The sequence below is a fragment of the Manihot esculenta genome, chromosome 11 (assembly GCF_001659605.2).
Source record: "Manihot esculenta cultivar AM560-2 chromosome 11, M.esculenta_v8, whole genome shotgun sequence".
Lineage (NCBI taxonomy): Eukaryota > Viridiplantae > Streptophyta > Magnoliopsida > Malpighiales > Euphorbiaceae > Manihot > Manihot esculenta.
In genome coordinates, this window is record NC_035171.2 from 28,712,775 (window position 1) to 28,726,321 (window position 13,547).

Genomic DNA, 13,547 nt, shown 5'->3' on the forward strand with positions numbered 1-13,547 from the left:
AAACTTTGCTCAAAAGCTTAAATCTTCAAAACAAAGTTAAAACAAATGAAAATCTTGAAAGATCTAGAGGAAGAACATCAAAGATTGGTGAGGGACGACGGAGAACTCACCTTGGCCGACAAAGGGGAGAAAAGCTCACCCGTTTTCGGCTAAGGGACCCTTTTATAGTGGTTGGCCAGGCTACGTTCGGGGGCCGAATGTGCCTCCGCATGCATGCCATGTTCGGCGGCCGAACCTGGACTTCCCTCACTTATGCCTTTGGGGGCCTAAAGCACTTCCGAAGTGCATGCATGTTCAGCGGCCGAACTAGGGGTTCGGCGGCCGAACCTGAGTTTTCCTCCAATGTTATTTTCATGTAAAAACTCATTTTCTTTCATGCTTACAACATAAAACACATTAAAACATTTTATAAAAACATGGTTCCTACCCTTCTAGAGGCCTCCGACATCCAAGATTCCACCGGACGGTAGGAATCCCGATACCGGAGTCTAGCCGGGTATTACATTCTCCCCCCCTTAAGAACATTCGTCCCCGAATGTTCCTCCACTAGCACATGCAAGGCATACATATAACAAACACACAAGGCACATAAAACTCACAAGGAACTAACCTTAGAAAAGATAAGGGTACTGCTGGAGCATGGACTCCCGTGTCTCCCAAGTGCATTCTTCCATATTGTGGTGGTTCCACAGGACTTTCACCATCGGGATTTCCTTGTTTCTCAGCTTCCTGATTTGAGTGTCCAGAATCCGTACCGGCTGCTCAACATAGGTGAGATCCTCTTGGATCTCCACATCAGGCTCACTAAGAACCTTGCCCGGATCTGACACGAACTTTCTCAACATAGAAACATGGAAAACCGGATGGATTCTTTCCATTGAAGCAGGTAAATCCAGCTTGTACGATACATTCCCAATCTTTTGCAAGACTTCAAAGGGTCCGATGTACCGCGGAGCCAGCTTACCCTTCTTCCCGAACCGAACCACTCCTTTCATTGGAGACACCTTGAGCAATACCAGATCCCCCTCCTGGAACTCTACTTGCCTTCTGCGGATGTCTGCATAACTCTTCTGTCTGCTTGCAGCCGTCTTGATTCTTTCTCTGATTAAGGGTACCACCCTGCTGGTGATCTCTACTAACTCAGGCCCTGCCAAGGCCTTTTCTCCAACTTCTTCCCAGCAAACAGGTGACCTGCACTTCCTTCCATATAAAGCTTCATATGGAGCCATCCCGATGCTAGCGTGATGGCTGTTATTGTAGGCAAACTCCACCAAAGGTAGATGCTGCCTTCAAGAACCGCCAAAGTCCAGCACACACATTCTTAGCATATCTTCTATGGTCTGGATGGTCCTCTCTGACTGTCCGTCAGTCTGTGGATGGAAGGCAGTACTGAAATCTAACCTGGTACCCATGGCATCCTGCAGACTCCGCCAAAACCTGGAGGTGAACTGGGGTCCTCTATCTGACACTATAGAAACAGGAACCCCATGCAGTCTGACTATCTCATCAACATACACCTGCGCCAACTTGTCCACAGAATAGCCACTCCTGACAGGGATGAAGTGAGCAGATTTGGTGAGTCTGTCCACAATCACCCATATGGAGTCCAATCTGTTGGACGTCGCCGGTAACCCCATTACAAAGTCCATAGCTATATTCTCCCATTTCCACTCTGGAATAGGTAGCGGGTTAAGCATTCCAGCCGGCTTCTGATGTTTCAGCTTCACCCTCTAACACACTTCTCAGGCTGACACAAACTGTGCCACTTCTTTCTTCATGGCTGGCCACCAATAAACCTTTTTCAGATCTTGATACATCTTGGTGGCTCCGGGGTGAATGCTGTATCTTGCATTATGAGCCTCTCTCATAATGTCTCCTTTTAGCCCTATGTCATCTGGTACACACAATCGACTCCCATAGCGGAGGATCCCCTTATTGTCAAATCGGAACTCACTGTCCTTGCCTGACTGAACAGTCCTGGCAATCTTCACTAACTCTGGGTCCTCATGCTGTTTCTGAGCCACCTGCTCCAGAAACACGGGTGTCACTTTCATCTGAGCAACCAAGGCACCTGTACCAGAAAACTCCAACTGTAGACCTTCATCAATGAGCTTGTAAAACTCCTTCACCACTGGTCTCCTCTCTGCCGTGATGTGGGATAGACTGCCTAGTGACTTCCGGCTTAGGGCGTCTGCCACGACATTTGCCTTACCCGGATGATACTGAATCTTGCAATCATAGTCACTCAGCAGCTCTACCCATCTCCTCTGTCTCAAGTTCAAATCTCTTTGACTCAGGATGTACTGCAGGCTTTTATGATCTGTGAAGATCTCACATTTTACCCCATAGAGGTAGTGCCTCCACATCTTGAGTGCAAAGATTACTGCTGCCATCTCAAGGTCATGTGTGGGGTAATTCAACTCATGCTTCTTTAGCTGCCTAGAAGCATAAGCAATCACCCTCTCATTCTGCATTAGTACACAACCCAGTCCCACACGGGATGCATCACAAAAGACTGTAAAGTCTGCATCACTAGATGGCAGAGCTAACACTGGTGCTGAAGTCAACCTCTTCTTAAGCTCTTCAAAACTCTCTTCGCACTGGTCAGTCCACATGAACTTCTGATTCTTCCTGGTCAGTCTGGTCAGAGGAGCTGCTAGTTTCGAGAAGTCCTGAACGAACCTCCTGTCGTAACCTGCCAAACCTAAGAAACTTCTAATCTCTGTCACTGAAGTGGGTGTAGGCCAGTTAGCCACAGCTTCTACCTTCTTGGGGTCTACCTCTATTCCATTTTCTGACACCACATGCCCCAAGAATGAAATGCTCCTCAGCCAGAACTCACACTTAGAGAACTTGGCATACAAGCCATGTTCCCTTAAGGTCTGCAGAACCAACCTCAGATGATGGGCATGCTCCTCTGCATTCCTGGAATACACTAAGATATCATCTATGAAGACAATAACGAAGTGATCCAGGTACTGGCTAAACACTCTATTCATGAGGTCCATGAATGCTGCAGGGGCGTTGGTTAACCCGAACGGCATCACAAGGAACTCAAAATGCCCATATCTGGTCCTGAAAGCTGTCTTTGGCACATCTTCTTCTCTGATCCTCAGCTGATGATACCCAGATCTCAGATCTATTTTAGAGAAGCAACTTGCTCCTGCTAGCTGGTCGAACAGATCGTCGATCCTTGGCAATGGGTACTTGTTCTTGGTAGTGACTTTGTTCAACTGCCTGTAGTCGATACAAAGTCTAAGGGATCCATCCTTCTTTCTCATAAACAAAACTGGAGCACCCCAGGGTGAGGTACTCGGTCGGATGAAGCCCTTGTCTACCAGCTCCTGCAACTGCTCCTTCAACTCTTTCAATTCTGCTGGCGCCATCCTGTAGGGAGGGATAGAGATCGGTCGGGTTCCAGGCATCAGTTCTATCTCGAACTCTATCTCCCTAGCAGGTGGTAAACCTGGCAACTCGTCTGGGAACACATCTAAGAACTCTCTAACCACTGGCACCGAGGCGGGCTCTCTAACCTGACTGCTAAGCTCTCTCACATGAGCCAAATACCCCTGACATCCCCTCCTGAGTAACCTTCGAGCCTGAAGAGCTGATATTAGACCTCTAGGTGTACCCCTCCTGTCTCCTCTGAAGACAACCTCAAACCCATCCTGACCTCTGAACCTGACTACCTTGTCCCTGCAGTCCAAGGTAGCACCATGGGTAGATAACCAGTCCATCCCTAGAATGACGTCAAAATCTGTCAAATCTAGAACCACTAGGTCGGCGGACAAGCATCTTCCCTCAACAAACACAGGACTACACTGGCAGACTGACTCTGCCACTGATGGATCACACTTGGGTCCACTGACCCAGAGAGGACACTTTAACCCAGAAGTCATCAGACCCAACCTCCCCACGGCTCTCGGAGCAATAAAAGAGTGAGATGCACCAGGGTCCATCAAGGCATACACATCTGAACAACCAATGATTAAGTTACCTGCCACCACGGTGTTAGATGCATCTGCCTCCTGCTGTGTCATTGTGAGGATTCGTGCTGGAGCTAATGGACCTTCACCTCGGAAACCCGCTGAAGAAGAGGCTGCTCCTCTCCCTCTGCCTCTGCCACTGGCCTGAGTCATGGCTGGAGCTGCTGGCTGCGCTACACTGCCTGAGGCTGTCTGCTGGGACTGAGCCATCGGGACTGCTCTTGGACATTCTCGATCCATATGCCCCTCCTGACCACATCTGAAACAGGCGTTCGTCCCAAACCGACATACTCCCTTGTGTGGCTTACCACACCTCGCACAAACTGCAATATCTGAACCAGAGCTTGAGCCACTCCCAAATCCCAGACTGGACTTGACTTTACTCCAGAACTTGTTCTTCTTACCCTTGGGTTTACCCCATCTCTTACTGCCTGAGGCCGCTGCACTCAGGGTAGAGGGATCTAACCTTCACCCACCCGGAGTTTTAGAACCAGAAGGCTGTGCCACTGACTGCTTAACTGTCCCCTGAATGATGGCACTGGCCTCCATTTTCCTAGCCATATCTACTATGGCATGGAAGCTCTCCCTGTCCACGGACTGAATCAAGGAGGAATACCTGGAATGAAGTTTCATGACATACCTCCTTGACCTCTTCGAATCTGTATCCAGACTCTGCCCAGCAAAAGGTAACAGCTCCAAGAATCTGTCGGTGTACTCCTCTACACTCATATCCTCTGTCTGCCTCAACTGTTCAAACTCTATCATCTTCAGCTCTCTTGAGCTATCGGGAAAAGCCCATCCTGCAAACTCGTTTGCAAACTCTTCCCAAGACATGCTGTCCACTCTCGAGTTCACATAATTCTTGAACCACTCTCGTGCCTTGTTGCACTTAAGCGTGAACCCGGCCATCTGAATGGCTCTACTGTCATCAGTCCCAATCTCATCTGTAATAGTCTTGACCCTCTCAAGATACACAAATTGGTCATCCCCTTTTTCATACTGAGGAGCACCCAGTTTCATGTAGTCAGTCATCTTGACCTTGCTCCCACTGGCCGAACTAGGTCTAGAAGGTTGAGTAACTGGGGCTGCTGGTTTTGTAGGTGGTGGAGATGGTGCAACATTTTCTGAGGTAGGGTTTGCTGGATTTGGATAGTAGGGTGGAAGTGGATACATTGGGTACTGTGAATATGGTGGGTAGTATGGTGGGTATGGCATCTGTGTGGGATAAGGGGTGAAGCTAGGGTAATCCGATGTACCTCCCATCGAATACCCGGGGTGTTGTGAGAAGTGTGGGTAGTAGGGTGGCTGAACAAATCCCGAGGCCTGAGTGCCTCCTTGGGACTCTCCCATTCCCTCTTCTGACATGCTAACTCCCAGACTGCCATCCCTCCTCTGCTCTACATCCATATCATCCCCCATGCCCTCTGACATTCCTCCCTGAACTGTTCCCCTCACTGATCTGCTTCTACCTAGATCCAGAGACCTTCTAGGGTCTCTTGCTGCTCTTTCTCTATTAGACCTACTCGACATTGCCCTAGGCAATGCTGGAGGACGGGCGCTCATGCCCTCATCCTTAGGTGGCACTCCAGTCAATCGTGCAGATTGACGAGTTCCTCTCATCCTATTTCTGAAAAACCGCACATAACAAGCAAACATTAGCACCATATGGTTCATGTGGGAACACATGAACCCACATCACATATATTACATATCATAGCATATCATTAATGCACATGCATATTATCATGGCGTTTCACATCATCATACAAGACAGGACTCCACATCCTATCCTAGTGGACATAATCTTCCTATTGTGCTTGACCTTCTATAACCTCTATGAGCCCGACACTCTAGGTTCGACCATATGAACCTAGGGCTCTGATACCACTCTGTAACGACTCAAAAATCGGACCGCTACCGGCGCTAGGATCCAGATCGGCTTAAGGCCGCCGGGACCCGTAGCAAGCCTGACATGCAACCTGTAAACCTGTATAATCCCATACATGATCAACAACATACATAAAAATTAAAACTTTTCTTTCCATATACATCAACCAAACTCAACCTGAGCATATACATTAACATAATATTGATCCCTCTGCGGGATCTCATCGGTGCCTCCAATGGGTGACATAACATAAGTTGAGTTGGTTTACATAAACGACATAAAATCCAAGATCATGAATTAAAAGGGATAACAACATTCTATGGTCAAGCACACCTATAATATCCATAAACATCATTACATAACTATACTGTACTTTTACATTACATCGTTCTACGATTTGTCATGTCCACATTCTACCTATTACATAAACAAGCTTTACTCTAACCGACCTCCTCTTCTATCCTGTACCTGCAATCCTGGGGGTAAAAGGGAGAGGGGTGAGCTAAAAGCCCAGTGAGTAGAACTATAAAACATATTAACACTATGCTTCAATGAAATGCATCATAACACAGACAATTCACATAAGGGCTGGGTGAACTTGTCACCAATTAGTCCAAGCTAACTTTGTGCCAGGCCGTAGCATGGGGTCCTGGTCTTCCTGTCATAACATACATTACTTACCATTGTCCCAGGGCCTCCTCTGGGCTCCTGGTCTTCGAGTCCCATAACCGTGCCAGGCCGTAGAATGGGGTCCTGGTCTTCCTGTCATGGACTAATTGGGTCATCCAACATTCACCCACATCAACAACAATCGATGCAATGCGGCATATTCGTGAAAACTAATGCAATCATCCTATTGCATGATCATGATGCATGAAACATGATAAAACATTTAATTTCTCAATTTAAAAGATTAAGTTTAATTCCACTCACCTCTGGCTGACTCTGACAACACCGAAGCAGCTGAACTCACTGCTGGGGTCCTCGGTTCCTCGGGTCCGAACCTACACAGGTGGACTCAAATGAGGGACCAAACATACTAGAACATAACTATAAACTACTCCCCAAAAACCCCCTAAAACATCATGAAACAACCATAGAAAAACATGCAAAGGAGGCCTGGACAGGGCACTTTCGGCGGCAGGTTTGGAGGCCGGAAGTCCCTCCAGAGCTGAAAGTCAGGCAGGTTCGGCGGCACCTTCGACGGCCGAAACTCCCAGACAGAGACGAAACTCATGCATGTTCGGCGGCACTTTCGGCTGCCGAAACTCCCAGACAGAGACGAAAGTCTCCTTTCGGGGGCAGGCTTCGGCAGCCGAAAGGCTGCTTCCCCAGCCATGTTCGACGGCCGAAAGTCCTTCGGCTGCCGAACCTGGTTTCTGCCAAAGGGCAGAAACTTAGCTCCCTTTGCACATTTCGCCTCCAAACCTACCAAACATGTAACAAACCTATTCTACAACACACAAACACAAGCATACATGTTCCTAGGGGCCTCAAACCATCATAAACCCCATCTACAACACAACAAGCATCCACATTGTTCATGAACATACATTTATACCCATAAACATAACCATAACCTAAACATGCATTCTAACCCATAGATCTACTTAAAACTTACTTAAAACATGCAATGAGCTTAAGATCAGCTCTTACCTCTTGAAGATCGAGAGAGAGACTGTAACGACTCGGAACCGATACCCCTCTGTAACGGCCCGAACCCGCTACCGGCGCTAGGATCCAGATCGGCTTAAGGCCGCCGGGACCCGTAGCAAGCGAAACATACCTCCTATCACCAGGTCAAATCCCATACATGATCAAAACTTTAACATAAAAACTTAAACATCTGATGTAAACACCGAACTTGACCTGTATGCAACATAACTGGAAACATAAAAGAACCCCATACTAGAGCTCTCAACAAAACTCTAGCTGGGTCAACATAACATACATCAAGCCGGAGTCACATCCAAAGAACCAAACCTAACCTGTGCATGCATCAAACCACAAACACGAGACCTCCACTAGGGTCCTCATCCATTACCATAGCGTGGTAAACAACACATGCCACAAGATTAGTTCAAACACAACTCAACCTCTAGCATAACATACATCATGTATTAAACAGGGACTAACCAAGTCTCAGGGCCAAGCACAGTACTAAACCATAAACACAACTCCACTTACTTTACATTACATACTCGTACAAATCAATATCAAATCTTAATACATGTCCACACTAATACTAATCTAATACTATTACATGAGCAAGACCTTTACCCTTGACGTCCTCCTGGACTACTTCTGACCTGAAAAACTGGGGTTAGGAGAGAGGGGTGAGCTAAAAAGCCTAGTGAGTAGAAACAAAGAAAACAGTTCATTAATTACATGCTTTCATGAAATGCGTCATAGCACAAACAATTCACATCACGGATTGGACATGACCTCCAAAGCTCCCTCTGTCGATGCCCGGCCCCCAAAGGAGCTCACACAGGACTTTCATTACATAACATGGTGCCCGGCCCCCGAAGGAGCTCACACAGGACTTTCTACATGGTGCCCGGCCCTCAAAGGAGCTCCACAGGACTTCTCTTGTCGTGACAGACTTATGGGCCATTGGGGTCACCTTGGTCCATCCACATCAACAGTAAATAATACAATGCGTCATATTCGTGAAACTAGTGCAATCAACCTACTACATATCATCATACATGATGCATGAACATGCTTTAGGCATTTGATTTCATAAAATAAAAGATTAAGTTAGTTCTACTCACCTCTGGCAGACGCTGGACTAACTCTGCAACAGCTAACACTGATGGCCTCCTCGATCCCTCGGGTTCGATCCTACACAGGTGGACTCGAATGAGGTGCCAAACACATTCTAACTACTCATAAACAACTACCCAAAAACCCTCTAAAACATCACTTGAACATGCAGAGAAAACAACCTTGAAAAGGCTGGACAGGGCACTTTCGGCGGCACCTTCGGCGGCCGAACCCTCCCTCCAGAGACGAAACTCGGGCACTTTCGGCGGCACCTTCGGCGGCCGAAAGTCCCACTCCAGAGACGAAAGTCAGGCACTTTCAGCGGCCGAATCCTTCCTTCGGCGGCCGAAAGTCTGCTTTCAAGCCAAAACTCAGCTTTCGGGGGCAAGGTTAGGCGGCCAAACCATGCATCCATAGGCAGGTTCGGCGGCCGAAACTACTTTCGGCGGTCGAACCTGAGTTCTTCCCAGAAGGGTAGAACTCAGCTTCACATGCATTCAAGCCTCCCAAACCTTCCAACACCCCAAAACAAGCACCCAGCTTAACCAAAACATGCATAAACCTTTAACCATGCACAAATGAGCTTAATAGCTTGATTAAACTCCAAAAACAACATCAAAACATACATAGATAGCTTATGACCCACATAGGCCAAAACCATCAAAACAACCCAAATCCTCACATACTCTCTCCCCATCATGCATACTCACTCCCACATGCATAAAGGAGCATAAACTAACAACATATCATCACATAAACACATATAAACATACATTGGGCATCAAACCCACATAAACCTAAACATGCATATCTACCCATTAAAACACCATTAAAACCTTCATAAAACTTCAAAAGACACTAGGAAGGCAAAGATCTACACTTACCTCTTGAAGATCGAGGGTTTGTGCGAGCTCTAACTCGGAGGTGTGGAGAATCCAAGCTCCAAAAGCTCCAAGCTCCCAAAACTTGATCTAAGCTTGAAAACTCTTCAAAATAACCATGGAACTCATGAAAACATGAAGGAGATGAAGAAAAACATGAAAACGGCCAAGGGAGGACAAAAACTCACCTGAGCTCGAGAAAGGGGAGAAAACTCACCCATTTCCGATCTGAGGGTCCTTTATAGGTGGCCAGGTCAGAGACCTTCGGCAGCCTAACGTGCCCCCTAAACTCATGCATGTTCGGCGGCCGAACTTGACTTTCGGCGGCCGAACCTTGGCTCATTTAAACAAAGCTTTCGGAGGCCAAAGGCGCTCCCGAAGCCTTTCCATGTTCGGCGGCCGAACTTCACTTTCGGCGGCCGAACCTGGCAAACGCCTCCTTGGTCTTTTCTTTTCAAAACTCAATTCTTTTCCATTTAAAACCATAAAATTAGTAAAAACATTTTAGAAAACACATTTTACCCCTCTAGAAGCCCCTGGCATCTTCAGAAATTCCAGATTCCAACGGAGATTCCACCGGAAGGTAGGGATTTCGATGCCGGAATCTAGCCGGGTATTACATTCTTCCCCCCTTTAAGAACATTCGTCCCCGAATGTTCCACAAACAAACAGGCCTAGCATAAAACATAACCTCAAGCAAGCAAACCTAAAAACCTCTCTCCTAAAAGAGAGACGCACGGGTACTGCTGGAGTAATAACTCCCGGGTCTTCCAGGCACACCTTTTACCAAAAGAAACACCTTAGCAATACCCAACCTACTCCTGAACTCAACACGCATCCACTGCGCCACTCTGATCCTTACTCTTTTCTCTTCATCTTCACCTCTTCACCTTTACCAACTGGCTTCTTCTCACTGCTAACCCAAAACTAACTCTAACTCTCACAGGTAGTACCCGGATTTCAGATCTATCTTGGAAAACAAACAGCTCCTACTAGCTGTCCCAATAGATCATCCATCCTGCATGGGAATACCTGCCCTTGGTAGTGACCTTGGTCAACTGCTTACAGTTGTTACAAAGTCTCGAGGATCCATCCTTCTTTTCCCACCACCACACTGGAACAATCCAGGGTGAGGTACTAGGTCGGATAAAACCCCTGTCTACCAAGTCTCGCCCCTACTCTGACTACTACCTCTCTCTATGCAGGCGCCATCCTGTAGGGGAGAATAGAAATGGTTCTGGGTCCAGACACCACTCCTATGCTCAACTCTAACTCCCTGACAGGTGGTAAACCTGACAGCTCGCCTGGGAAGACATCTAAGAACTCTCTCTAACAATTACCACTGAGGCTGGTTCCCTGACCTGACTGCAAAACTCTCAAACAAGAGCTAGAACCCTCTGACAACCCCTCCTACGTACCCTACGAACCTGATAGGCTGACCTCAAACCTCTAGGCATCCCTACTGTGTTCCCTCAGAAGAAAACCTCTGACCCATCCTGTCCTCTAAACTTAACTACCTTGCCTCTACAGACCAAGATAGCACCACAAGCAGAAATCGATCCATCCCTCGATTGACGTCCAGACAGTCAAGTCCAGGATCTCAAAGTCGGGTGGAAGGCATCTACCCTCAACTGACACAGAACTGAACCGGCAGACTGACTCTGCCACAGATGGATCACACGTGAGTCTACTGACCCAAAGAGAACACTCTAGCCCAAAAGCTATCAACTCAACCTCTCGACGGCTCCTAGAGCAACTAAAGAAAGAGAAAAACACTAGGGTTCACAAAAACATACACATCAGAACATTCAAAGTGAGCGTACCTGACACCACCATGTTCGATGTGTCTGCCTCCTGCTGAGCTTGGGTGAAGATCCGAGCTAGAGCTGACGGACCTTCTCCACGGAAACCTGAGGAATGAGGGGCTGACCCTCTTCCTCTGCCTCGACCACTAACCTGAAACACGGCTGGAGCTACTGGCTGAGCTGCTCTACCTGAAGCTGCTTGCTGGGACAGATCCAACCTGGGTGCAGTGGGACACTCACGTGCTATGTGCCCCTCCTGACCGCACCTGTAACATAGATTAGTCCCATAACGGCAGACTCCCTTGTGCGGCCTTCCGCACCTCATGCATCTTGAACTGCCTGAGCCAGAGCTCGAACCACCACCTAATCCCAGACTAGACTTCAAATCCTTCCAGAACTTCTTCTTCTTCCCCCTCAGGGTTCTGCCCCACTTCTTGCTTTTCGTGGAGGCTGTACTCAGAGTGGAGGGATCAATCCCTCCTGAACTTGAAATTCTGGAATCCTGAGTCTGAGCATCCTCCTGAAAAACTCCCATACCTTCTTCTGGCACTCTAACTCCCAAACTGACATCCCTTCTCTGAACATCCAACTCTACTTCCCTCACACTAGCTGACATTCTTCTCGGAGCCATTGCTTCTCTGCTTGCATCAAAAGACCTTTCAGGGTCCCTTGATGTTCCCCATCTGCTGACTCCCCACGACTGTGCTCTTGGCAGAGCAGGGGGAAAGGTGTCCAAACCTTCCCTCTCAGATGGAACTCCAGTCGATTCCACAGATCGACGAGCACCTCGCATTCTGGCTCCTCTGAAGAACAACACACAAGCAATCAATCAATCATTAGCATCATACGGTTCATATGAAAACACATGAACCTGCAACATACATGCATACATAGCATAACATCATGGCATATCACATCATCATACAAGACAGGACTCAACATCCTATCCTAGTGGACATGATTTTTACCTACTGTGCTTGCCCTTCTATGACCTTTAAGCTAACCTCTTTCCGATGTGGGATATCTCTAATCCTTGAGTATCTTTGCTCAACACACCGTACTCTCGAGGCCCAAAGCTCTGATACCACTCTGTAACGACCCGAAACCGATACCCCTCTGTAACGGCCCGAACCCGCTACCGGCGCTAGGATCCAGATCGGCTTAAGGCCGCCGGGACCCGTAGCAAGCCAAACATACCTCCTATCACCAGGTCAAATCCCATACATGATCAAAACTTTAACATAAAAACTTAAACATCTGATGTAAACACCGAACTTGACCTGTATGCAACATAACTGGAAACATAAAAGAACCCCATACTAGAGCTCTCAACAAAACTCTAGCTGGGTCAACATAACATACATCAAGCCGGAGTCACATCCAAAGAACCAAACCTAACCTGTGCATGCATCAAACCACAAACACGAGACCTCCACTAGGGTCCTCATCCATTACCATAGCGTGGTAAACAACACATGCCACAAGATTAGTTCAAACACAACTCAACCTCTAGCATAACATACATCATGTATTAAACAGGGACTAACCAAGTCTCAGGGCCAAGCACAGTACTAAACCATAAACACAACTCCACTTACTTTACATTACATACTCGTACAAATCAATATCAAATCTTAATACATGTCCACACTAATACTAATCTAATACTATTACATGAGCAAGACCTTTACCCTTGACGTCCTCCTGGACTACTTCTGACCTGCAAAACTGGGGTTAGGGGAGAGGGGTGAGCTAAAAAGCCCAGTGAGTAGAAACAAAGAAAACAGTTCATTAATTACATGCTTTCATGAAATGCGTCACATCACAAACAATTCACATCACGGATTGGACATGACCTCCAAAGCTCCCTCTGTCGATGCCCGGCCCCCAAAGGAGCTCACACAGGACTTTCATTACATAACATGGTGCCCGGCCCCCGAAGGAGCTCACACAGGACTTTCTACATGGTGCCCGGCCCTCAAAGGAGCTCCACAGGACTTCTCTTGTCGTGACAGATGTAACAGCCCAAAAACCGAACTGCTACCTGCACTAGGATCTAGATCGACTTAAGGTCGCCGGGACCCGTAGTAAGCCTGCTATACTGTCTGTGTACCTGTGAAATCCCATACATGATCATACATTTTCTGTCAAAACATAAAACTTTACTGTACTCCAAGGCTTAACCTGTGCATGCACTATATCTCTGCTATTTTATCCC